We start from the raw sequence: 27668 nt of genomic DNA, 5'->3' as shown, positions 1-27668 counted from the left end.
AGTAATAGTAAAATTGCATATTTCATTTTATTTTAAAGTACAGTACTGCACTGTACATGCTCGGACCCTGTTGGGGTGAAGTGAGGGGGTTCCTAACATCTGGGGGAAAATGAATTTTAATTCTATGGTGAGTACTGTCTTGTTGCCGTATTATTTTGGTGGGGCTGGCTGGGTACTTCTTTAGGGGGCTGACCATTACTGTACATTAAAACTTTTCTTTTTGTTTCTTCTCTGTATACTGTGTAATAAACCCGAATAAATAAAACTATGCATTTATTCTACATGTTCAGTATCGTGTCATTATTTGTCTTCCACAGTATACTGTACAGTGGTATACAGTGCCTAACATCTATGGGCAAAAAGAATTTTGTTCCTAGGTGCCCTAGAACAGAAGTTCCCACGCCAATTGCCCGTGAACTTGACCGCTGCCCTAAGTAGTTCCCACGCCATTGCGTGAATAAAATGTAAAATAACCCGTTCTGTGGGTCTGAGCGGGTTGAAATTTACCTGGTCCTCATGCGGGGGGACCCTTGCCATAGTGGCAAAATATCAGCCTTCCAAAACCCCCGGAACCGGAGGTACAAAAAGACAGTTTAAAAGCACATTACCAAAGTGGCTTTTTTTCTGCCATGCAAGTCAATGGCAGAAACCTGAACTTTAACATCACCCTGACTCCGTTCTGTTGCCAGGAGAGGGTCGCAATTTGCCATGCAATCCTGCCGCAACTAGGACTACATGGTGACTGAATCTGAGCCCTCTAGGTCGAACAGAACCGAAGTTGTGGGTTCCAGGTTTCTGCACATTCTGACTTAGCCGGTTCAAAGCTTTCTCCGCCATTGCGCTCAATGGTAGGACCCTCCTCGCCGGCGTAACCCTTTCTCGCCGCCATTACTGCTCGGACCCTGTTGGGGTCAAGTGAGGGGGTTCCTAACATCTAGGGGCCAAATAAATTTTATTTCTAGGTGCCCTAAAACAGAAGTTCCCACGCCAATTGACCTAGTTCCCACGCCAATTGCCGTTGTTCCTACGCCAATTGCGCGACCAGCCAGTTAAAAAACAGTGCAGCAAGCCTCTACAGTACATTTGTTACACTGGCAAAGGAGCAGATGGAAACAATTTGAGGCAATTCAACTTATTCTTTTGTTGGTGGAGTCAGTACAAAAACATTTATTTACACATACAGTATAGTACTGTACAATGTTGAAACATTTAAAGTGCACAGCAATTCAAAACATCAAAACACAATAATACATTCTACAGCCTTTATTAAATTCTTCTGCCACAAAACATTTTTGGTGCATGGGGCAAAGGGAGTTAAAGTGACTTGCTTTTTATGTGCTGTATTTGGGGGTTGTTTTTGGGGGTTTATTCATCCAATTATTATGATGAACTGCCTTTTGAAATTACACTGCTGTTAACAATTTCAGCCACACACCTCCAGAGTTTTTAATCCCTCCCTAGCCAAGCATCAATCGGCTGAGTCACCCTAGCCTACAGTACCATCCCCCTCTCTCCACTGGGGAGTTGATCTGCTGCATATTGCCATTGTGTTCTTAATCCGCCCATAGCCGAGCTACAAACACTCAGCACGCCTGCTTCTAATCACACCATCCCACTCCCCCAACCCTTAGAGGCCTATTGTTTGAACGGTAAGGCTTTGGAAAATCAACATGGTCTTTTATTGGTGGAGTCAGTACAAAAACATTTATTTACAAATACTGTGCAATGTTGAAACATTTAAAGTGCACAACAATTCTAACCATCCATACACAATAATACATTCTGCAGCATTTATTAAATTCTTCTGCCACAAAACGTTTTTGGTGCATGGGGCACAGGGAGTTAAAGTGACTTGCTTTTTATGTACTGTATTTGGGGGTTGTCTTTGGGGGTTTATTCATCCAATTATTATGATGAACTGCCTTTTGAAATTACACTGCTGTTAACTATTTCAGCCACACACCTCCAGAGTTTTTAACCCTCCGTAGCCAAGCATATTGCCATTGTGTTCTTAATCCGCCCATAGCCGAGCTACAAACACAGTATGCCTGCGTCTAATCACACCACCCCCTCCCCCAACCCTTAGAGGCCTGTTGTTTGAAATGTAAATCTGATGTGCACAGCACTGTGAGAATTGAGAGTACACTGAGACAGTATTTCATCAGGGTGTGAAAATATTGGTCAGTCACTATGGTTTACAGTCACATGTTTTTAATACAATACAGTACATTATTTAATATCTTTAAAATAAAAATATATAAATCCTGGTATAAATCCTGGTAAAATATTTTATAAATAAATAAATAAATAAAATAATTCATTGGTGCACTGTAGGGGTGGCTGTCAATGATTATGATTTGCAGGAAAGTGAATAAATATTTATTTTATTTTATCAGGAACCAAAAAATACAAATATAAAAATAATCAGGAATAATACATACAGTAATGCAGTCTTTATTAAGTTATTTTGGCAGCTTGAAATTGTATAACCATTTGGAAAACCTTTGTAAAACATGGGGAAACATGAGTAATGCACATTTATAAGAATATTATTTAATACTACAGTACATACAGTACAGTACTGTAATGTACTGTATAATATACTGTACTGTATATACTGTATAGTAAAATTAATTTTTCTTTAGTCTTTATCTTTTCCTCATTCTGTCTGCAGTACAGTAGTTAATTGAGAGAGGAGAGGTTTTGTGTACATCATTGCTGCTGTTTATATACTGTACATTTGACTGTACAAGCAGATTTGACTGGACACAACGCCCCCATCCCCCCAGGCCACCGTTTCTCCTGGAACGACAAGAAAACCAAAAATGTGTGCAATTACTGTACTGTATTATGGCAGAACTACTGTAGGTGGCTGGTGCAGCTTTGTCTGGAAAGAAAAAAAATGGGGCAGTTACTGTAGTAGGCAGTTACTGTAGTACTGTCAAACTAGTGTACTGTATACTGTACTGGAACTACTGTACTATATACTCTGACTACTGGTAAATTCTATGTACTGTAACCTGATGGCTGGTGCTGCTCTCTCTGTAAAGAAAAAACTAACTACTGTATACAGTACTAGTACTCTTACTATCTGGAAAGAAAAAATCTTTGCCATACTTACTTGTAACATACTGTACTTACAATACTACAGCACAGTACTACTTTCCTGATGCTTGCCCATTACGCGTGATGACAATGGGCAACACAGTGGCAATATGGTCTATATATTTATTGCAGCGTTCCACGATGAGTACATCTTTCCAAAAACTCAGTATGCCTTTCAACAACTCGTCCTTTTTGGAGGGTTTCACCACTTTCCGGATATGGTCATTCAGCTGATGCCAGACCATTTCGATCGGATTGAAGTCTGGCGACCTGTCATTGGAAAGAAAGGACAATTGGTTTAAGAGCTAAAAACAGTGGGGAACAAAAATGGGACACGGTCTACTGCACTTACTCCGCTGGCGTCTTCACCCAGTTGATGCCGCGCTCAAGGATATGCGACGTTGACGCAGTGTGCTTGGGATCGTTGTCCTGGTAGAAGCGGTGACCATGGGGAAAGTCGCATGTGATGTATTGCACTATCTCGGGCACAATGTTGTCTTGGAAGAAAGCTTTATTCATGATTCCTATAGCAAGAAAAGAAAAGTGCTCAAAAAACTGCACAATAGTACAGTACAGTGCATACGGTAAGGCAACACTAGTCAAGTACAGTGCATTAGGCGACATTATATTTGATAAATGTTACCTTCAAAGATGACAATGCATCCCGGTCCATGCCTAGAAATGGCACCCCACACATGCAGCTTCACAGGGTGTTTTGGCCGCGACTTCAAAGATAAGCGGCCTTTTTTGTGGAACGCAAATCGTGCAAATCTCTCCAGCGACACAGTAGACTCATCAGTGAAGATGCAATCCTGGAAAGTCTCCCCACTGTCGATCCATGCATGGGCCTGGAGCACTCTTTTGATTTTGTTTGCGTCCCGTATCATGGGGTACACTCTGTAATGACAAGGAATAAAAATTTTTTTTAGCGGCACAGTGCAGTACAGTTTGCTAAACAACACTTTTACCTTCTGTACTGTCCAGTACTAACCTCACACGTCCATATTTCCATCCAATGCTGCGTCTCATCTTCTTTATGCTGGTTTCGGATACAGTCAGATTGTGCTTTTCCTGCAGAGTGTTTTTAACCCTTAATGCACTCCTCTCATCATTCTCCTCACTTATTTTGTCCACCAGAAGAGTTGTCTCCCTACAATGTAAAGAAAAAATATTGTTTTATTAATATGAAGCAATAAAAAATGTATATACTGTAAATATAATGTTGTAATATTAAATAAATTGAAATATACAAAAAATATAGACTGCTGTACTATAAATATAAATATACACAATAAATATACTATTGTAATATAAATATACATCCTACTGGTGTATATACCGTTGTAAGATTAATTGAAATATACAAAAAATGTATACTGCTGTACTATAAATATAAATAGACAAAATATATATACTGTTGTACTATAAATATTAATATAGAAAATAAATATACTGTTGTAATATAAATATACAGTACATCCTATTCAGTATATACCGTTGTAAGATTAATTGAAATATACAAAAAATGTATACTGCTGTACTATAAATAGACAAACTACTGTATGTTGTAATATAAATCAACAGAAATAACAACAGTATTACAGTAGATACAGAACTGTACTGTAGATGAACAGTACAGTTTTCTATATTTTTTTTTTGTTAAGTTTTATAAATATACTTACGCGTTTGTTACCCTTGGTGCCTTTTTCCGGTCTCTGTTTTGTCCGTGTGCATGATAGCTCAAGGTGTTTAATGGCACAACGAGGTCAGAAGTAGCTAACCAGCATTGGATAGCAGCAATTCGGTGTCCGCTCCTGTACATCTTCTTAATTCGCATGCTGAGATCCTTAGAAATCTTTTTAACAGGCATTGCTGTGAGTAGAAAGAAATACAAACACAAGAATGTATATTCGATGTTTAGTCGATGTGTATTCTATGTGCAGTGAATCCACAAAATGGATGGTGTATTTATACGGTAATGACTCACACGCCCACTTTCAACACCTGTACCTGTCCGCCATGCATAAAAGTTCACACACTTTGCATAGGCCACCACTCCATGATCTTTATCTGAACTTGCCCTTGTCCAGATACTGTACTGCATTGTGCCACATGCTTCCATGGAGCAGCCCCGTTTCTATGGACGCAAGAACCCACTCACCTCTGCCGTGCCTGTCATGCTGAAAAAGCGAAAGGCAGGAGCCGTTTCCACGCCAAGGGCAAAGCGACAGGCTAAGGCCAATAAAGAAAACCTTCTGCTGACCCCAAAGGTTAAGGGTTTTCTTAGGCGTAAGCCTCATTATGTGAAGAAGATATACGTGATGTACTTTCGACACAAAACGAATGGCAGCCAACCCATTGAACCCGCAGACTACTTCCTCCCGTATGCTTCGACGACTCTGCTGTAGCTGTCCCGGAAATCTTCATCCCGTCTTCTCCACCCCCATCTTCTCCGGTTCCATCTAACGACGGGTCACTGTCTCCTTTGCGCTTAGACGACTCTGCTTCTCGCCCGGAAATCCAAAGGTCACCTTCTCCATCCCTCTTCGATGACGCTGCCGCTTCTCCTCTACCGGGTATCCACAGGTCACCTCCTCCACTCTCCATCGATGCCGCTTCTCTCCATGGAACCCCCATCTCATCCTCCATTGCACCCATCCCCCCAGATGTCCAGACGCCATGCACAAGAAGCAGCTCGTTGGACCGGATGCTGAATGGGATAAGTGTGGATCTCCCCGAGAATTCTATTGTGCTGGCAAAGATAGATCTGCTTCTGGAGACCATGTTAAATGTGGAGCAACGGATGCTACAAATGGAGCAACGGATGGATCAACGGATGGAGAAGATAGAGGCTGACATTGCGGGCATACATTATTTGCTCGGTGCTAATTCCCCTGTTTCGACCCCCTTCCTTCACCAAGTGCACCCCCTCCACCAGAAGATGTAGTGTACATGTATGCCGTTGAGGAGGACATGACAACCCCATCAAGACCACGCCAGGAGACAACACGGCGACCAAGACAGGAGGAAAGCTTCCTCCCAGACATCCTACCATCGCCCGTCGCCTCAAGCACACCGTTCCCAAAAGACCTACACCGGCTCGCATCGAAACAGTGCCCGACATCACCCTGTGCGATCTGCCACCGGGGCTCAGGGAGAAGTATAGGGTGATGAGTGCTGGTGTACCCCACAAGTATGCCTTGATCATTTTTAAGCACCATGTTCCCTACACATTGTACTGCGAGTGGGTGTTCAAAGTGAACTATGAAGGAAATCGCGTTAAAAAGGCCCTTCCTGCCAATATAAGGAAAAACATTGTGGAAGAAATGCGGCGCTTTTATACAGTTACAGATCCTGTAATGAAAGGCGTTAGAGACTGCATTAATGGCGTTTTGCGCCATGCAAGGAATCGGCCATGGATGGACAATGTGGAGGACTGTCAGTGAGACCATACTGTTGTGCTGAACTGTATTGTACTGTACATGTTTTGCCCTACAGTACCTGCTGTACTTAAACAATGGAGATGTTGATGTGTGTTTTTTTTCACAGGACATGCACATCTCCAGTCCCTGAGGGCCGCAAACAGGCACGGTTTTCAACTTGCATGGCAGAAAAAAAGCCACTTTGGTAATGTGCTTTTAAACTGTCTTTTTGTACCTCCGGTTTCGGGGGTCTTGGAAGGCTGATATTTTGCCACTATGGACTTACAGTATATACAGGATTTATATATTTTTATTTTAAAGATTTTAAAGAATGTACTGTATTGTATTAAAAACACGTGAATGTAAACCATAGTGACTGACCAATATTTTCACACCCTGATGAAATACTGTCTCAGTGTACTCTCAATTCTCACAGTGCTGTACACATCAGATTTACATTTCAAATAACAGGCCTCTAAGGGTTGGGGGAGGGGGATGGTGTGATTAGACGCAGGCGTACTGAGTGTTTGTAGCTCGGCTATGGGCGGATTAAGAACACAATGGCAATATGCAGCAGATCAACTCCCCAGTGGAGAGAGGGGGATGGTACTGTAGGCTAGGGTGACTCAGCCAATTGACGCTTGGATACGGAGGGATTAAAAACTCTGGAGGTGTGTGGCTGAAATAGTTAACAGCAGTGTAATTTCAAAAGGCAGTTCATCATAATAATTGGATGAATAAACCCCCAAAGACAACCCCCAAATATAGCACATAAAAAGCAAGTCACTTTAACTCCCTTTGCCCCATGCACCAAAAATGTTTTGTGGCAGAAGAATTTAATAAAGGCTGTAGAATGTATTATTGTGTGTTGATGTTTTGAATTGCTGTGCACTTTAAATGTTTCAACATTGTACAGTACTGTACTGTATGTGTAAATAAATGTTTTTGTACTGACTCCACCAATAAAAGAATAAGTTGAATTGCCTCAAATTGTTTCCATTTGCTCCTTTGCCAGTGTAACAAATGTACTGTAGCAGCTTGCTGCACTGTTTTTTAACTGGCTGGTCGCGCAATTGGCGTAGGAACTACGGTAATTGGCGTGGGAACTAGGTCAATTGGCGTGGGAACTTCTGTTTTAGGGCACCTAGAAATAAAATTTATTTGGTCCTTGATGTTAGGAACCCCTTCACTTGACCCCAACAGGGTCCGAGCAGTAATGGCGACGAGAAAGAGTCACGCCGGCGAGGAGGGTCCTACCATTGAGTGCAATGGCGGAGAAAGTTTTGAACTGGCTAAGTCAGAATGAGCAGAAACCTGGAACCCATAACTCCGGTTCAGTTCAACCTAGAGGGCTCAGATTCAGTCACCATGTAGTCCTACAGCACCGACAATGTTTATTCGACTAAAAACCGCACGGCTGGATGCGTGGCGGCAGCGTGGAGAAGCGTTGGGAAGCGGCTCGTTCGCGTGACGTCGGTGACGTCACAGTGACGTGCGCGCCCGGCTTCCCCGGCTTCCCCGGCTTCCCCGGCTTCCCCGACTCCCCTGAAGGTTTGAAATGAGGTAAGCGGGGGAGCGGGGATGCAGAGGGGCACAGCAGGAGCCGCTAGGGGGTCGGGAAGGTATTTAAATTGCGCGCCGATTGGAGGGGGGGGAAACGGAGGGGACGCGGCTGGATGCGGCTGGCGCACTGACTATTCTCAGCACCAGCCGGAGTAAGTCCCGGTCAACCGGCGGCTTTTGCTTCAATAAACATTGTCGGTACTGTAGTTGCGGCAGAATTGCATGGCAAATTGCGACCCTCTCGTGGCAACAGAACGGAGTCAGGGTGATGTTAAAGTTCAGGTTTCTGCCATTAACTTGCATGGCAGAAAAAAAGCCCCTTTGGTAATGTGCTTTTAAACTGTCTTTTTGTACCTCCGGTTCCGGGGGTCTTGATAGGCTGATATTTTGCCACTATGGCAAGGGTCCCCCCGCATGAGGACCAGGTAAATTTCAACCCGCTCAGACACAAACAACGGGTTATTTTACATTTTATTCGCGCAATTGGCGTGGGAACTACTTAGGGCCGCGGTCAAGTTCACAGGCAATTGGCGTGGGAACTTCTGTTCTAGGGCACCTAGGAACAAAATTCTTTTTACCCATAGATGTTAGGCACTGTATACCACTGTACAGTATACTGTGGAAGACAAATAATGACACGATACTGAACATTTAGAATAAATGCATATTTTTATTTATTCGGGTTTATTACACAGTATACTGTATGGCCGGAAAACATCAGCATACAGTACAATATTACCCATCGAAATCCCCCCATTAGCCATTTTCTTTTCTGAGAAAAAACAAAAAGAAAAGTTTTAATGTACAGTACAGTACAGTAATGGTCAGCCCCCTAAAGAAGTACCCAGCCAGCCCCACCAAAATAATACGGCAACAAGACAGTACTCACCATTGAATTTTCCATTCAGCTTGCGCCGGCGCCGTTCCACTGCCGGTCCAGCTTTCTTCATCCTCAACGTCGATAGTTGGCAGCGGGACTAGTCCACCTGTAGTCAGCAGGTGAGGCTGGAAATCGCTTAGGTACATGCAAGCTTCATCAAAACTGCACGCCAAATCCAGCTCAGCCTCAGGCTCAGGGTTGTCACTGACAGTGGGACCGTCATTGGAAGCCGGTGCTGGTGCTGGTGCTGGTGCTGGTGCATTGCTTGGCAGCGACTGTCGCTTCTTAGTTGGTTTTAACACGACCCTTTGCCTTTTGCCGCCTCCATGATCATAGATACGTGAAAAATCCGGTTACACACACCAATACCCTCCAACGAATTGGGGCTCAATACGGTGAAAACAGGGGTCACTACATAACCTTTTCCTTATTGCACGCTTCCACGTATGAGGAGTTGGCAAAAATTTGTAAAAGTCATAGTTTTTGATAAAATACTGATAAATTTGAGCAACTGTTGCCATCTTATCCTCTGTTGCATTAATCGCGGCCCATATCAAATACGCGTAACTTCTGTCAGGTTTTTGGAAAGCAGGCTGCACTTGAACACTCATGGCGGGTGGGTCTCTGGAGAATAGTGTAAGACAAACTGAAACTGGTCTTTGCCTTTCTTTAATATGAAAAGCCTAAATTGATACATTTTTGCAACCTCTTCCTTCAGTCTCAAGGCCAAGGCCAAGGAACAATAGCACACTGTGGTACAGTATCTTTTTTAAACGAAACACCTGCAAGCCGACACATTACTGATTCGGTGCATTACAATTCATGAATTTATGCCATCTGGCGGACACGCGAAGCATTGCAGCCTATTAAAATCCGAACCATTATCAATAAACACATCAACCGCGCGTCAGCCGGGCATGACCCTGGCTGGGAGCCCGGCATGCTCCGGGTGAACAGCGTGGCATTCCAGGAACATGCCAGATACAAGCCGGTGATTACTTTAAATAAAAGCTGCCGGAGCAGTAGTGATGAAAAAAAGGCCTCCCATGGGTCTGGTGGGTTCTCAGATTGTGTGCCCCTACCACTAGGCTCAAATATCAGACCATCATTAAAGAAGATGGATCAGCACTCAACAATACAACAAGAACACAAAAATAGCCTGCAATTAAAGCCAAACTTAAAGCAGCCGAAATGCAGCTATTCAGCTACATTAACATTGGCTTTGTTTACAGAATATTGTTTTGTTCCTAATGTATTGTTGAGTGCTGATCCATCTTCTTTACTGGTCCCATAAGGGCCTTCATCATAGTAAAAAATATTACAATCTCGCAACTGCTAGTCTCGGATTATACCAACCACAAATATACTGGAAGTTTAAGTTCAACGCAGTTACATTTACCAGTTTTGGTTAAAACCAAGTTTGGCAATTGGCACACAGATACTAGTTTAATAGCAACATTATCTTGACTCTTTTAGTACTAGCCAAAATATTCCTGTCGGTTTAACAACTTCACATTATACCACTTCGGGGAAGTGTTTCGCATACAACTCCAACTAGTACTCTGCTGGTTGCTCCATAATAATTTCCAGGCAGCATGTCTAAGGCAGATTCATATCTGGTATGTTTAACCCACTTAAATCTCTGTAACCTCTGTTATTCAAGAGTCACCTGCATCCTGACTGTATTTGGTCTGTGGTATGTTAGATAAGCAAACTTGATTTGTTAATTGTCTAGATTGTAACAGGCAGATTTATTGGGGGTACTGTAGGTCATGTTACCGTTTAGCAGTATAAATGTCAAAGTACTTAAGGGAAGCATTGCAGGGTTGAGCATTGCATTTTAAGAGTGTTACATCTTAAAGTGGGAATCTTTAAGCAATATGTACTGTACAGTAGTTAGACTGTAGTTGGACTAGAGTTGGACTGGAGACTGGATCTTACTGCAAACTCTTCTAAACAAGAAAGCAAAAGGTGAGCTCAGGCGACACTATTATCCCACAAGTGCAAACCTGCACATTTAACCCTCCTGTACACTTTATTTACTGCAGCCTCTCCCAACATTTGCCTGCACACAACTGCCTCTCTCATCCCCCCAAACTCCTCTACAATCCCTGAACAGACCCTAGCATTGCAAATGCAGCGCACTTTCAGTGGCGAATAAAAGGCACACATTTTCTGTCTACTCAATGCATGCACTAACTTGGCTTACAACAGCTTCATGCAAAGTTACAGTACCTACCTTTGAGATCAGGAACTTGCTACTTATCTCAACTCTGTTCTTTATTATGACCTCTTGGAAATGTTATTCTCTCTAACCAAAACAAACTCCTCCCTCCTGGCCCACACCCAATATCATTATACAGTACATCCTGGATTACTCAAAAGCCTTGCACACAGAGCTGACAGGGTAGGGCAGAAGGTACAGGTGTCCCGGACCCGCTGGCTGGAGGGTTCAGGCGTCCTGCGGCACAAGTTGTACCCGATGTCTAGTCAGGCCCGGCTGCCGGTCCTCTTGTGACCGGGCCCTCGCTCTCTCAGATGCCTGCAGGCCTCTATCACTGTCCCATGCCGATGGGCCTCTGTGACGTCAGCGTGTCAGATGTAGGAGTGTGACAGCATGTAGAGAGGCCCGGCGCACGCCAGCTTGGCATGGGACAGAGGGATAGAGTCATTCAGTGATGAGGGAGAGCCGAGGCCTGGCTGCGAGAGGACCGGCAGCCAGGCCTGGCCAGAAGTTGGTCACAACTTGCAGTGCTGGCCAGAAGGCCCCCCCGCGCACCATCCACAAGGTAAGTCTGTTTTTAAAAAAAGTATTGGGGGTCTTGTTTATATGTATTAGGGTGTTGGGGGTCTTTTTAATATGTATTGGGGGAGTGGGGGGCTTTTAAAAATGTTTTGGGGGAATGGGGGGTATGAAATGGGGGTCTCGCAATACCGCCGGGATGGGGGGGGGGGGTGACGTAACTCTAGTCCTGGGCTCCGGGAAATCTGTCTGTGGCCCTGCTTGCATCTACTGAATGTTGGTGGTGAACTCTGGAAACCAGCACACCAACTACCGCTCATTCTAATGGCAAACGTTACAAATTTCAAACTTGCAAACTACTCAAATTTTTATTTATTCTGTTACTCTCTTTAGCAGGTATTATTGAACTTAACTGAGGTATCACCTTTTCAACTCTGTTCTATACCCCTGAGAATATCCCTTTCACATTCCAAAAAGGGCTATCTGTCGCCCATATAAATATCTGCAGTCTGTTACCCAAACTGGATGAAATAAGGGCATGGTGCCTAATGCATAAGCCCAAAGCCATCATTCTCGCAGAAACATGGCTAACTCCTAAAACCCTTGAAATAAATATCGCCATTCAGGGATACTCCATTTCAGTAAAGACAGGTGAATGAGAGGAGGATGGGTGTTATTTTATATGAAAGTATATAGATTAAACAGCACTCATACAGTATGTGTAAATATGAGTAAAATGAGAATGTGGAGCAGCAGGAACCTGGAGGTACCCTATACCCTCCTTCAAATAAATGTAACAAACATAGGGTGGTGTTCTCAGCACTCAAACGGATGAATGAAGAAATTAGAATAAAGTGTAAAAAATGCTTTTACTACAATATATACATACATATACACAGGGCAAAGATGCTCCAAGATAGCTGCTTCCACAGGAACCAGCTGGGCCGAAGCACTCTCGGTGGTCAGGTAGGCCGCTGTCATCACCGGAACCTTGGAATCAGATGCATCCTCTCCGGTCTGCGGGGCTGATGTTGTCTCTGGATCCTCCCGGCTGGGAGCATATACCTCAGATGCCTCGCGAAGATCCTCTGGGTCCCCGGACATCTCCCGCTCAGGTGGGATCGCCTCCTGTGACGTTACCGCTGGTCTGCGACGCGCTCTCTCGCACTGGAAGGCCGTTTTTACTAACGCAGGTACAATATGGCGACACTCCGGCAGGAGTACCGCAATGGAGCCTTCCATCTCGATCTCGTCTAGCACAGCGTCAGACACTTGAGTGAGTAGCTTCCAGCAGGAAGCCAAGCTCATTACCAGGATGTCGAGTAAAGGCTTCTCCGATGCCACTGCAGTCGATGAAGACATCGGTGGCAGTATGGGGCCGATAGTATCTCACAGATAGTAGGCCCACGCTTGCTCTGCTAAGAAGGGTTCATTCTCTCCGAGCATTTCCTCGGGTATCTCACACACATAGTTCGTTATGGGATTAGGATTGGGGCCGCGCCGTTCCTCTTCAGCAGCCGCTTCTAAGGAACCCGCTCCCAACTCCTCAATCCAGGCAATACAGTCACGGCTGTGGCCCTTTCTAATACACTGCCGGTCCACGTGGCACATGTCATAGAGAGCCAACATGCAGCCCTGAGCATCTCGGGATAGGCTGTCTCCATAAGTTTTTGCAGGCCACAAATTAGTTCATAGAAGTCCCGCACGTCCTTCTGGGAAGGTGCGTGTGGTGGCGGCAGTACTGGCTGCAGATGAGGCATCTTGCAACTTTTACAGCAGGATGTCACAGTCAATTCCCCGCCTGGGAAATCACATCTTGAGCCCACTCCCTGCAGAAAGTCCTCCCCATTGATATTTACCAGCAGGATACCTCCTGCTATGGTATACAAGGGAGCAGTTTTCTTGGCCATAGTAGTGTTAGTATTAAGTGGAAACTGTCTTGAATAGCTCCTACTGCTTGGTCTCCCCACGTACAATAGAGGGTGCAGTAGCTTGAGTCCGGTTAAGCCCCTAGTGGTGACACGCAATCACTTGCCTCCTCCCCTGGTGGTTCCAGGAGTACAGGCACAAAGAATTTGGGCACAGCTTCAGCTTTCATGCTGAACCAAGCACATTTCAGGGCGCGGCTTTAGCTTTGCTTCAAGCCCGGCACAATTTTGCAACTGAAAGCTTGCAACTCTGCAAACCTTGCCATGTGGTCCTCCCGTTTTTGGCGGAAACCGCTCTTTCACGTGCTCTAGCTCCACTGACGGGGAAAGTGGTCCCTTGCTGGGCAAGAGTCCCCTGGTACGCTACACACATTGACAGTCCAGATATAGCACACTGCAGCTTCCTGTGCTGGTGACCTCTTTAGTATTTTCTGTAGTTCCTCAAATGGAGGTATTGGCTGCCTGAAGGTCAAGTGCCCCTCCTCGGACACTACCAGCCATACTGTGAACACCCTCCGTTTGGACCGTGATGCTATAGTCCTCTTCTGAAGTTTATGGGTCCCCAGGAACCCAAAACACCCCCAGGTGCCCGACACATCAGTCCTTAGGATGGCACGGTTCAGGCTGCAGTTCCCTTGGTTGGAGCCCTTGGGACACTACTCTGACACCACTTCTTATTACTAGTACCGCATAGCAGCCCCCTCTGTGGAGACTACCATAGTATAGCTGCAGCTTCTCAAACGGAGGTCTTGGCTGCCTGAAGGTCAAGTGCCCCTCCTTGGATGCCTACCCACTTACTTAGAGAGGAGGGGTCAGCATCGTAGCTCCATCTAGCTGGGAGCCCGGTCCTCAAGACCCCATAGATCCCCTATGGAAACTACACCCATGGGCCCTCTAATTTGTTAGACAGAAGGGTATCTCCTTCTCTTGCTTCAAAAGCCTTTCCTGATGATAATAATAATCTCAGCAGCAACTCCAAATGTAACAGGTGTTCCCCCACCCTCTGAGCGATTTCACTGTTATCTGTACTCTCCTTGTGATGTACCTGTGAAGCTTACAGACTTGCTGAGTGTCCGGCGATGGTAGTAGGGAAGACATGACAGGCTTTTGGATATAGAGCTCTTATCTCGTTCTGGGTGCAGCGCCTCCATTCCAGCACGCCCCATCAGTGATGGGTTCAGTCCCTGCACGAAAACCATCCTGCACTCACCCTGATAAACTGCAGTCACAGGCAGGAGAATAAAAGCAGCAACTGGTCTTTATTGAGTACAGCCGTACACATCAACAATGCCTTTTCTTCTGGTCCCTGAACTCAACCCCCAGGGCTCGAGGCCCCAAAGGTCTATCCCTGACTCCCATACTCCCTGGTTGAGTATGGGGTAGTTGTTCTCACTCCCATGCCGGAGGAATTCTCTCCTTTCCCTGAGGAAGGAGAACTCCCTGCATTTGGATCTGGAGCCTCTTTTGTACCCAGGGGAGGGTCCTAGGTCTGAGCCACTGATAGGGCAGTGAACAGGCCTTAGGCCCACCTCCCTGTCACTCAATGGAGTTGTTTACTGCTGCAGCAGCAAGGGCATAGATATGAACCTAACACTGCCTCTGCTGGTACCAGGGCTTAGGTGTTAGGTAGGGCAGATAAGTAGCCCAGGGGATACATGGCTACATATAAATATATATTATATATTGTTGCAGGGTGGCCGTTTGGTAGGGTCAGTGAGGAATCCAAACTATAGTTTCTCTTCAGAATAACGGACTTTATTTTCTGGACTGGGAGGACCAGGTTACAATATACCTTTAGAATAAAAGTCTGTCCTGTGCTTCCAAGAGAGCAGAGCCAGGCTCCATCTGAGCTCAAATATATGTTGCGTGTATAGAGACCATTCATAATTGTATCTTCCAAATAATACACCTTCCCAAGGCCTATACGGACAGCAAACTAATGTGCTTACCTCCTGTGTTGAACCTGGGGTCTCCGGTGATGTTGGTTTCCTAATGTACTGCTAGCAATCCTACTGAGATCTATACAGCTGGAGTTTGCAGATGAAAATCTGTGTCTGTAGTGCATCTTTCATCCTATTTCTTTATCTAAAATATATCTTTAGATATATATTGAACCATAACCTAATTAAAAAGAGAAACTTCTAACGCGTTTCTCGCCAGGGGCGCTTTAACAAAGGAGAGTTCATTAGGCAGTATATTATATTATTTTATATATACATTATAATATATATTGAATACTGTGACATTTCTAATTAGGATGAAATAGCATGTACAATTAGTATCTAAATAGTACATACATGTAACGTCATGAAATAAAAAAAACCCTTGGATCTTATTTACCACTTCTTATATAAAACAATATGCTATGATTACTTAAAAAAACAATCAATTTAAATGTTGTGGACTAATATTGGAATCTTTATCAGAATACCAATAGTGGGTTGAAAGATCAACATTTAAATACATTTTTGAGCAAGTCCTGTGAGTGTGCCTGCCATTCATAGAATATTGTTTTGCATCAACTGCCTTTTTTCTTGTGTTTGTACATTTTTTTAGAAAAATATTATTTTATTGAGACTACTTCAACAAAAAAACTTTTCCTGGCAGAGGGTCCCTTGAATTCCCACCTGACAGGGACACTAGTGGGTCCCTTCTTAATTGACCTAACACCTTACTTACAAAATCCAATAAGTATTTACTATATATTAAATATAAAATGGTGTTAGTTCTGGATCCTAAAATCTTGTGGCACTTGTTTAATTGTATAGTACTCAGTTAAGGTTAAAGTTAACCCATGGAGTTCAAGTTTACTTTTCTTCTTTTTAAGGTTGGTCTAAGCCATATGTTCAAGTTAATGTCGATTTAATTAGAGTCTTTTCATTTTCTTGTTCAGAAAAGATTAAAATCTCACACATTGCACTCAAGCTCCAGCACAAGCAACAAAAGCATCCATATGGCAAATAATGATTCACAAGGGATGTAAAAAGTAGCATAGAATACGAATTGTTCTGTACTGATGGTTCAGCACCAGTTGTTCTGGAAATGGTTACACAGTCATTGGATATCTTACCTTCAAAAGAAATTCCAGACTTACAAGTCATACTGCCAGTAACATAGTAGTCCGTTAACATAGTAGATCAATAAATTACAGATTTATCTTTTCAGCTGTCTATTGTTGCCAGGAATTTGGTTTAACTCAAACCTACACCATCTTTGCATCTAAAAATATTTAATTTTGTCGAACAAAGTTTATTTCCATGGACTAACATGCTGCTTCTCCTTCAATCATCTTTAAAAAGCATATCAATTCCCTAATGGCTACTGCAAAACACCAGTGCACAATTGGGTGTGAAAATTGCCATAGCATTTTATTTACAATCTAACTTATAAATTAGGAAGACCATTTGCACCATGTATACAATATGTAGCAATCCAGACTAACTTGTACATTAGCCACAAGCTGTACCTGCTTGATATACCAAACCAAATTCCATAGCAACCATTCCTTGAGAGGACGCCACTCTTCTTCCTTATTCGGTATTAGTGATGTCGCCACCTCCATTATAAGATGGCAACACCCTTCCAAAAAGCACGGGCTGTAAAACAAACTTTCCTTCCATGAAAGATCACCATAAACACTTACCTAGCATGACCAGTAGCAGCGTTCTCTCAGTCCATTCCACAGGAAAGACTGAGAGTATTCTTTCTCCCCTGCAAAATTGATGTTTGACGAGGTCTTCCCACTGGTGTTACTAAATATTGAAATACTATTGCCAAAAAAACAGCATTAACTTTTTTTATTTACATATTTTATTAATGGTTTTTATTTTAAACATCAAAACATTCAAAACCTCAGAGAAACAAATGGTAGCATCCATACTGTACCTGCATGGCATAGCAGGAATATATTTTATTAATTGTAACACAGTGTACAACGTTGAGTCTCTACCTAGGCGTCAGCCTGATCTATATAGACCTTGTTATTGTGATAAGAAGAACTTTTCTCTAATTTTTGTGATTTTACAACATCACAGTATACAGTTTTATATCTTTCTGTGTTCCTTTGGATTACCATTTGATAGCTGTAGCTAAAAGCCATTTGTATGTCATGCTGGTTGGCTTTTTGGGGTTACAATATAGCTTTTTATTTTTAAAAACTTTCATGTATTATGGCTTTCTGTTTGGTGACACATAGTATGTCATTTCCTTTTTTATCTTGTTACATCGATGGAACAGGGATAGAGATGGACCAATTTTTTTGTGGATTGAAATCTGACATGGATTGGCCAGTTCCTTTGAGCTGTGGATAAATCTTACAAAGTGAAATCACTGTGTTAAATAATAATAATATTTCCACTTATTATTATTTCTTGTTCAGAAAGATTCCAAAACTTCAGAAGATGGTTTTCCAGTAGACAAAGTCATTGTATTCTTACAAATGAAAGTTGAGGGCAAACATGTGCTTCTGTTGTTAATTCATCGAACAAAGGGCCCTTGTTCACTCACATTCTGCAACTTAGATGGTATGTGCAGAGTGTGTGCTTGCAGGGGGTCCAGGCAAAGAGAATGACCTGCTGAGAGAAGCTGATAGTTAAGGATCACTAACGCCTCCCCCTTCCTCATGGTGGCTTTTAACAAAGAACTTTCAAACTACGTCAGCTCACATTTCCTACTAGGCCTTTACTAAGCCAACCCCCCAACATTTGCTATGCATCAGACCTCACTAAAATTCAACTTCCTTTGTTCCATTTGAATTCAAAACTTTAAAACTTTATTCTCATGCAATTGTCTTGATATTTTAATTTAAATTGAATTAACCCGTGAGGAAGTTCGATGGAGCGAAAAGCTTAGGGTGGAGCCATACAGACACTAGGAGGACTATCCAGTGGTCTCGAGGACTTTCTGGAGAGATTCTGGCCAAGATTGGATTCAACTTTTCCTGGTATTATCATCTGGAACAAGATCCTCACCTCTACCACATGCAGCACCTATCACCTGAGATCAGACTCCAAAAGACTGTTCATGGTACCAAGGCTCAACAAAGTATCCGGCCGCTCCTCCTTCTCTTACCGCGCACCCCAAAACTGGAACAACCTACCAGAGACTCTCACATCCACCACCAGTTTAAGTTCTTTCAAATCTAAGGCTGTCTCACATTTTAATCTGGTCTGTAACTGTTTCATACGCCCATAATATATATTATCTTTAGCTGTGCATGCAATGTCTTGTATATAATGTATACCTTGTTCATTTATGCAACTGTATTTGCAACCATGTATTATTTGTCTTAACTCTGTGCCCAGGACATACTTGAAAACGAGAGGAAACTCTCAATGTATTACTTCCTAGTAAAATATTTTATAAATAAATAAATCTGTTCACTGTGCATGGCCGTTGCAGCAGAACCACCAGAAGAGGAAGGAGTGCTGTTTTCCTTTCCAGATCCTGACTCTGGGTGGTCCCAACACCTGTTTTTGTATATTACTTGTGAGTTTAATACTATATCTCTTACCTTATTTGCATATATAAAGCAATCTGCACTATTTTTGTGTCTTCTCTGTTTTTACATGTGGGATCCCCTTCTATTTATTCATCTGATTCTGACAAACGCCATAACAAGGGTGTCCGGTTTCTACATTGAGTTTGTTACTCCTAATAACCATACCGCCTCAAACACTCATAATCATGTGAGTGTATTTCTTACAATTTATTTATCACTGCACGTATATTTTATACTGTGTTGCACTATTATTTGTAATGTATTTTTTCATATACGCCTGATTTGATTTGCACTCCTAATCTTTTGCCGCAAACTACCTCCTTGGACTTGCATTGAGTCCAATATCTGGAGCAGCACTCTTTTCAAGGAAGTGTATAAATTTATTCTGTTTTTCACACTTGTGTTCACAATTTTCACTAGTGAATGATATTTGCGCTCGTATCTTTTCTGTTGATGATTAACAATGTAACACAACATTTGTAATTTAAATAACTTTTTAAACGTGATTAAATATAATTTTTTAAACAACGATTTTAAATTAGAAACCTTTTTTTTTTAAATGCTTTATTTTTTTGAGATGTTATTTGAAGGTTTTTTTTTTACAATTAAAATAAAAAACAAAGAAACAAAACAAAAAAGGACTGAGTATCGAAGGGTAGTAAGCTCTGTAACAGTAAAACTTCTGAAGAACCAAAACAGCAGTGTTCAAAATATGTAAAAGAGACAAGGCAATGTAGAATGCAATAGAAACAAATAGCATGTGGATTTGGATTTTTGAAAATATCCAAAAACAGTGTTTTTTCCCCAGAGTTTTACTTCCTAGTATGAACCTTTTGGTTCTCTGGGCATCCGTAAAGGGTTCACTGCAATGTGCGGTCATTTTTAAATAGTACCAAATACAGAAGAATTTACAATGCATATGATCTCAGACACACTATTACAGAGGGTTTGGGGTCCTCAGAATTTCTCAATATTCATAATATTTCACAATATAATTATAGGGTTCCTTAACCAAAAAAAGTGGGAAAATGCTTTCCTAAGAGAACTCTGGTATGTTGTTAAACGATTTGTATAAAATCCAACACCATCATCATGATGATGCACCACAACATAACTTCAAACTTTAAAAAAAGAAGGTTTAGGGCAACCAGTGTCTGAAGCTAGTACACAATCCACATTCCATCTTGACAGTCAAAATTATTCACTGTTCTGTAGTGACAGACATCGACAGAAAAGGACAAGGTCAAGGAGTAACAGAAAGACAAAGTAGTGAGGAATTTGTTTGAGACTGAGACAATTGCGTTCAGGAAGAGGATGGAGAGGACGAAGATCTCCATTGCTCCGTATATGATGAGGTACAACTAAAGGAACAGGAAGCGCATCACCTCACATTAATAATGGCTCAAATCACTCCAAACTGCAGAGCTCTTTGGGATGGTCCAGAGTAAGATGGTCGGTGTGGATCCGTGTCCGCAATGCACCATGTACCACATCCCTAATAACAATGTGCCCACAGTACGCACACTGCACCGATGCACTTAGCCATACAATGTCGTGCAATGCTTTTTCTGTGGCACTGAACCATGTCCAACTCTGAAGCCTACGTCATATCTCTGTCACTTCCTGACTTTGTTGTCTTTGGTATGGTAGTGGATGTACAGGAGGAGGTGGTTCCACAAGTGAGGTAATGGGTGGAGAAGCAACAGAGTCACTTCTAACAGCAGTGGTGGACTGTGTATCCTACCTGGGTCTGGTGTGCCATGGTGAAGGAGAAGTGGATGACTGACACTTCCTTCAATGGGTGATAGTGGTAGTAGCTCTTCAAAAATGACCCAGAATGTGACACAGAGGGTTGTAGATTCAGCCTCTTCCAAACATCATGGTGCTTGTTTCTCAAATGTTGCAGAAGATCACTCATCCCCTGGCATCCGCCACACATGACCCTATGCAATGCTGCATTAGAAATCACACATGGGACCACCTCAAGGGAGCTCAACAAACCATGGCGGGGCAAAAGGAATTGTGTTCACACTTGTGGCTCCTCTGGGAAGATGACTGCACCCCTGTGATGTTTTCAAGATAGGGGAGGGGTCTGGTAAGCCATGAGGGGAAATCTGGGAACTTATATATTACCTTGATGCCGATGAGAGGCATTTCCGCGTTCCTCTGCCTCAGTTTATCCAGGATGTGAGTCCTCGCTAAGCTTATTGAAAGAGTCACCATAATCACCAATGTCACCATCATCTTCTCCAAATTACACTGGGGGACACCCACAACCAGATGGGACAGCAGCCAAAACTTCCTCACTGCTAGAAGGTCTCCCTGCTATCCTACTCACTCCTTCTGTCTGTGGTTCTACCTCTTGAATCACACACCCCACTTGTTGAATCTTCCTGTACACAAGCTACAGCAGTGGGTTTAGATGTAGAAGTTCTGGGCATAGAAGACTCAGGTGGTGATGCTGAAACCAGATCCAGGGCCACAGTGTCTAAACCTGTTATGGTAGACCAAAACTGTCACGGCAGACCAGGCATTTACACCTTTTATACCGGGATCATAACACTGAGCAAAACATGTTGCTAAAATAAATTGTAATTTATTCACTTAAAATAGGCCAAGCAAAATGCAACACAAAATACATGAGAGACACACTTACTGGGTGTCTGTGGCAAATAACTAACTTTTCCTGGTGAAAATAGGCAAAGAAACAAAGTTTTTAGTTGACCGGTCCCAAATGTCCTGGAACTCAAATCAGCATGAAGTTCCTGACGCCACTGCTCTTTTTCTTCCGGAGATGCTGAAATCCCTTGACCGGGAGTAGGCCCCAAACATCCTGGAACTGTTTTCGGCTTGCAATCCTTGCCGCGACCGCTACGTTCAATTCTCAGAATTTGCCCCGAAAAGTGGGACTTTAAATTACTGAAGCCGGCTCACTGCTATTTCTCCAAGAGCTTCTTTTGGCCATTTTGAATTTGCCGCTGCTGTTTTGGCGCTTAGAATCTGAGCTCTGGATTGGCTGGAGTTTCTTATAGTATTTCAGAGTTCATTCATGAAATACTACAGCAAATCTGAGAGCGAGAATATTCCTACCAGCCAATCAGAGTGCTGCCAGTCTACCGAAGCCAAGCAAGCGTGGATTCAGCATCTGATATGGGCAAGCGCCAACCTGGCACATCTGCCACTTGTCATGCAGAAGCCACCCGCTGACTTTGGCTTCTCAAAGTTTGGGCTGCGGCAAATGGTGGTCCGAGGACTCCCATTCATCCCAGGATGTGAGTACTTGAGGCTAACTCCGGTACCCAAATGGCTTTAACACTTGGCAACCTCTGTGGTTTTCATGTCCGGGACCCGGGCAGACTTGATGGCACCAAGCTAGGTAGCCAAATTGTTTCTCGGAACTCTCGACCTGGAAGTCCCAGTCTGTTGTGTGTGGATGTGACTAGGGAGAGAGATTAATATTTCCCCGGAGAAGGAGGCAATAAAAAATCCTAACCACAGGCATAGGGATTTCCACAAAGATCACCACTCAGATGGCCTTGCTTGCTACCCCTGAGGAGAGGGACAGACTAGTAATCTGAGAAAAGGGAGCAACCTGCGCAAGTACAATTGCCTATAGGGATCCCAGCATAGAAACCGCTAGCCCACTTTTTCCACAACACGGGCCTGCAACATTGCTCATCACAAATTAATGCTACCTGATAACTGGGGCCCCAGGGATATCACAGTGACACTACCTAGACAATTGCACAAGTGTTGGGAAGGGGGACGTGTTGTTGGATAAACTGTGTGTTTTGTAAACTGTGTTAAGGTTAGAGGGTGATGGCCTTTCACCCCATTAGACTAGAGGGATAGACTGGCTCTCTTTTTCATTACATTAATAAAAGCATGTGTCTGGTGATTTGTCTGATTTTACGGCACTTCTACAATGGTAGGGACTCAGGCCCTCACCCTCGATTATATATACCTATATGTTTCATATAGAGGGAATAAAAGAGAAGTTACATATAGTTTTTATTCTCTAAACTTGAAGAGGAAGATTGAAAGATTCTATCAAAAGACAATATTGTGGGTCATTCAATCTTACATTACGGGAAAGTTCAACTTTGAAGGATGTTCAAAATATCAATTCTCTAGTAATACGAGCAACAGACAAAGGAGGAGGTGTGGTATTACAAGACAGAGCAGACTATATAATTGAAGCCAATCATCTGTCATCTGATAATGATTCATATTTTATGTTAGATTTCAATCCTACATCTATATTTCGGTTTGAATTAAAGGGATTACTGTTGGATGCTATGTTTAGGGGAATTTTGAATAAGGCTGAATGTTATTTTCTATTTCCCATTTCCACTAATGTACTGTACCTATTATAAACCCTTTACCGAAGGTTCATAAAGATTTAATATATCCTCCTGATCATCCTATAAAATCATGGATCAACTCCCTGACAGCTAATTTATCGCTTTATGTTGATTTTTATATACAGAAGTTGGTTTTATAAATTATCTTCATATTTACAAGATAGTACAGCAGTAATTAATTATTTACAAAATATCAATGGGCAACCTGGTTACACATTAGATGAACAATCGCTTTACACATCAATCAGGCACAATTTTGGCATTAATGCAGTACGTTATTTTCCAGTCAAGGAAGATTTTGTGACCCGACTACAAATTCAATGAATTTTATTGTCCATTCAATTTATTTGAAGTCACAATTATTTTCTTTTTGATAACAATTGTTTTTTTACAGACCTATGAAACAGCGATGGGGACTTGCTTTGCCCCCAGTTTTGCTAATTTGATGATGGGTTATTTTTAATGTATTTTTGCTTGGTCACATAACACGAACACTTTAAATATCCAATTAAAGAGTTAATAAAGTGTAGTTCTAAATTTGTCATACTGTATATTTTATTAGCTGCACTTGTGGAATTCAATATATTTACAAAACTAAAAGAAGTTTCAAAGTTCGGATTCTTGAACACATACTGTAGGAATCATATGAAGATCTGATAAGTATAATAAAAATGAAAAAAATTATAGTTGGTTATATCACCATGTTCCAGACATCCATGGAGATTATTCATAATGTTTGATATTTATAGGGATAACAAAACACACAAAACCCCAGCAAGCTCTTTTTGGGAACCCCTGAGCCCCCATAAAATATATATGTATATAAGTGTCAAAAAGGAGAGCTATTGAGTGTGGCATATGTATACAACAGACAACAGAGAAGCCCAGTCCTACATCCAACATGACAAAAATACATATTCCACGCTCAGTAGCTCTCCTTTTTGACACTTATATGCATATATATTTTTTGGGGGCTCAGGGGTTCCCAAAAAGAGATTGCTGGGGTTTTGTATGCTTTGTTAACCTATTCTCAGCTCTCAGCTGCTGGAGGTTAGTGGCTCCTCCTTCCCAGGTTTTATGCTCGCCCCTCCCCACTTTCCATGTTAGTAGGTCCTTTCATTCTACTGGATATAGATCCAAATGTGGTCTTTCTCCCTCCTAATAGAGGTAAATGAGAATTTTAATCCTAATAGAGGTACTGTATATTAGTATTTTATCTGGTAGTGTTAGGACTTGCGAACAGGGTCTGCCTTGTCGTGGCTCGCAAGCTTACAATGCTTTGGCCAAAGGGTTAAACTAAATGACCCTTTTCAAGAGAATATATAAGTATTTCACTGTGTATTTTTGTCATGTTGGATGTAGAATTGGGCTTCTCTGTCGTCTGTTGTATTTATAGGGATAGAAACAATTGTATACAATGTTAGGCTGAATGATCATGATTTAGTTCTCATTCAAAAATAACAATTTGGGATTTATACTTTATCCCTGCAGATTTTAATGGTGATAGAGATTTGACCTTTTTTTAAATATTTTTTTCATAATAATTTTTTTTCCCTTTGAATAAAGGTATTAATTCATGTTTTATTTTATTCTTATATATATGCAAATATGTGCTTTAGGCATCTTTAATATATAAGAATCAATTTAATATTTAATTTCTACACTCTTCACTGTAGTAGATTTTTTGTCATGTAATTATTCATAGGTATATTATACTTATTAACTGTTGCACTATGTATTCTTATTTAATCCAATTCCACTGATATATTTATATTTATTGAATTAATTAATTGCAAAATTTGCAAACACACACACACACACACACACACACACACACACACACACACACACACACACACACACACACACACACACACACACACACACACACACACACACACGTATTGTACATAATAATTATTATATTCTTTTTATGTTATAATCTCTCTGCCTCGCTCTTTCTTTGGCTGCCTCTTTCTTTCTCTGTCTCTCTCACACTTTTTGGTGGCCTCTGTCTCTCTTTGCCCCTCTGTGTCACTCTATACCACCTCAATCCCACCCTCCCTTTTCTTGCTAATGCCAATGAGAAATGGTGGCAATGGCAGGGAGGCACGACTTTAAATAGAGGAAGTTTTGAAAGAATGCTTGTTCTCGTGGCATTCACCAATGAGCCCGAATCAAAAACAATGTTTGGCCCCCATTTTTGGTTTGGGCCTAGGCATGCAGGGCCTAATCCGACCTTTTGGAGATCAAGGGGCTCAGATTTCACATCCTCAATCTCGTCCATCTCTAATCTCTAATTTACTCATTTTAGACTAGAAGCTTCTAAAATCTGTGACCTATTGCAACACTAACTTGTTTTTATTGTCAGATTTTTAAACTACTACATTTCACCCACATTCTATTGGATTGTAGAATGTGTTGGCACCTAATATATATATATATATGTAGCCCTTTTTCTGAACCCTCCCAAAGGAACTACTGGTCGCTGTACAACACCTGTGGCTCCAGGAGATCTGAGCCTCCGCTAGCTGGGAGCCTGGGGTAACACTCATACACTTACTTAGCGCAGCGCCTCCACTTACCCAGGATCCCCGTGATGTGAGATTCCCCTGGGTAAGAAATACATACACACATATTTATTTATTTATAAAATATTTTACCAGGAAGTAATACATTGAGAGTTACCTCTCGTTTTCAAGTATGTCCTGGGCACAGAGTTAAGACAAATAATACATGGTTACAAATACAGTTACATAAATGAACAGGGTATACATTATATACAAGACATTGCATGCACAGTTAAAGATAATATATATTATAGGCGTATGTAACAGTTACAGACCAGATTAAAATGTGAGACAGCCTTAGATTTGAAAGAACTTAAACTGGTGGTGGATGTGAGAGTCTCTGGTAGGTTGTTCCCGTTTTGGGGTGCACGGTAAGAGAAGGAGGAACGGCCGGATACTTTGTTGAGCCTTGGGACCATGAACAGTCTTTTGGAGTTAGATCTCAGATGATAGGTGCTGCATGTGGTAGAGGTGAGGAGCTTGTTCAGGTAGCTGGGTAGCTTGCCCATAAAGAATTTAAAGGCAAGACAGGAAAGGTGAACTTTGCGCCTAGACTCTAGTGATGACCAATCTAGTTCTTTGTGCATTTCGCAGTGATGTGTGTTGTTGCATTGGAGAACAAAACGAAAAATTGAATTGTAGAGGGTGTCAAGTTTGCTAAGGTGGGTTTGAGGTGCTGTGCCATATACTATGTCTCCATAGTCAATAATTGGCATTAGCATCTGCTGTGCGATACGCTTTCTGACCAGGAGACTTAGGGAGGATTTGTTCCTGTAAAGTACCCCTAGTTTGGCATAGGTATTGGTTGTCAGGGTATCAATGTGCATCCCGAATGTTAAGTGGGAGTCAAACCATAAGCCCAGGTATTTAAAACTGGTAACAGGAGTTAGGGTGGTGTTAGTGTTGGTTCTAATATGGAGCTCAGTCGCTGGAAGCTTTAAGAATTTAGTCTTGGTCCCAAATACCATTGTTACAGTCTTGTCAGTGTTTAAAAACAGTTTGTTTTGGGAAATCCAGTTTTCGAGTCTCAAAAAGTCAGACTGAAGTATGTGTTGAAGGTCAGAAAGGCTATGGCTGTGTGCGTATAGGATTGTGTCATCTGCATACATGTGTATTGAGGCTTCCTTACAAGCTGTGGGAAGATCATTAATGAACACTGAGAAGAGTAGGGGCCCCAGAACAGAGCCTTGCGGGACACCACAGGTGATATCCAGGGGGTTGGAGTTAGAGCCTGAGATGGACACATGTTGGGATCTTCCTGATAGGTAGGACTGAAACCAGTTTAAGGCATGCTTCCCTATTCCAGAGCTCTGGAGTTTGTTAAGCAGGATAGCATGATCAACTGTATCAAAAGCCTTTGCAAAATCTAGGAATACTGAACCAGTGAGTTGTCCCCGTTCCATTCCACACTGGATTTCATTGCAAACTTTTAGCAGGGTAGTTACGGTGGAGTGTTTGGGACGAAAAGCAGATTGGAATTGGCTAGGGAAATTTGTCTTGGTGTAGTAGTCGTTTAATTGGGAGTGGACACATTTTTCCATGACTTTGGATAGAATTGGGAGAAGTGAGATTGGTCTGTAGTTTGAGACAGTG

Source organism: Ascaphus truei, chromosome 1 (genome assembly GCF_040206685.1).
Source record: "Ascaphus truei isolate aAscTru1 chromosome 1, aAscTru1.hap1, whole genome shotgun sequence".
NCBI classification, from domain to species: Eukaryota; Metazoa; Chordata; class Amphibia; order Anura; family Ascaphidae; genus Ascaphus; species Ascaphus truei.
The sequence above is the reverse complement of the archived record's forward strand: the minus strand, read 5'-3'. Positions refer to the sequence as shown.